Here is a 292-nt window from a genome sequence, read left to right on the forward strand (position 1 = left end):
ATTAAACATTTGACTTGCAAATGATTACTGCAAATTGACATGCCTTATGCAACAACAAGGATGAAGAGGAAGTTACAGGAGAGGGAAGTCGCCTGGTAGATACGTCACTCTGACCTGTGTGCATATATACTACTGTGCAGGATTCTGTAGGCGTCACCTGCGTATACTGCGACCTGTTGAAGAATGGATTGTGTCCAGTCTGCGCCGCGCAGACGCCGCGTAGAGGCGTACCACACCTGCGCAGTCTATTTTTAGCTTGCAAATCAGACTCTACATTCGGGGAGGGGGAAGT

The sequence above is a fragment of the Penaeus monodon genome, chromosome 21 (genome assembly GCF_015228065.2).
Source record: "Penaeus monodon isolate SGIC_2016 chromosome 21, NSTDA_Pmon_1, whole genome shotgun sequence".
NCBI classification, from domain to species: Eukaryota; Metazoa; Arthropoda; class Malacostraca; order Decapoda; family Penaeidae; genus Penaeus; species Penaeus monodon.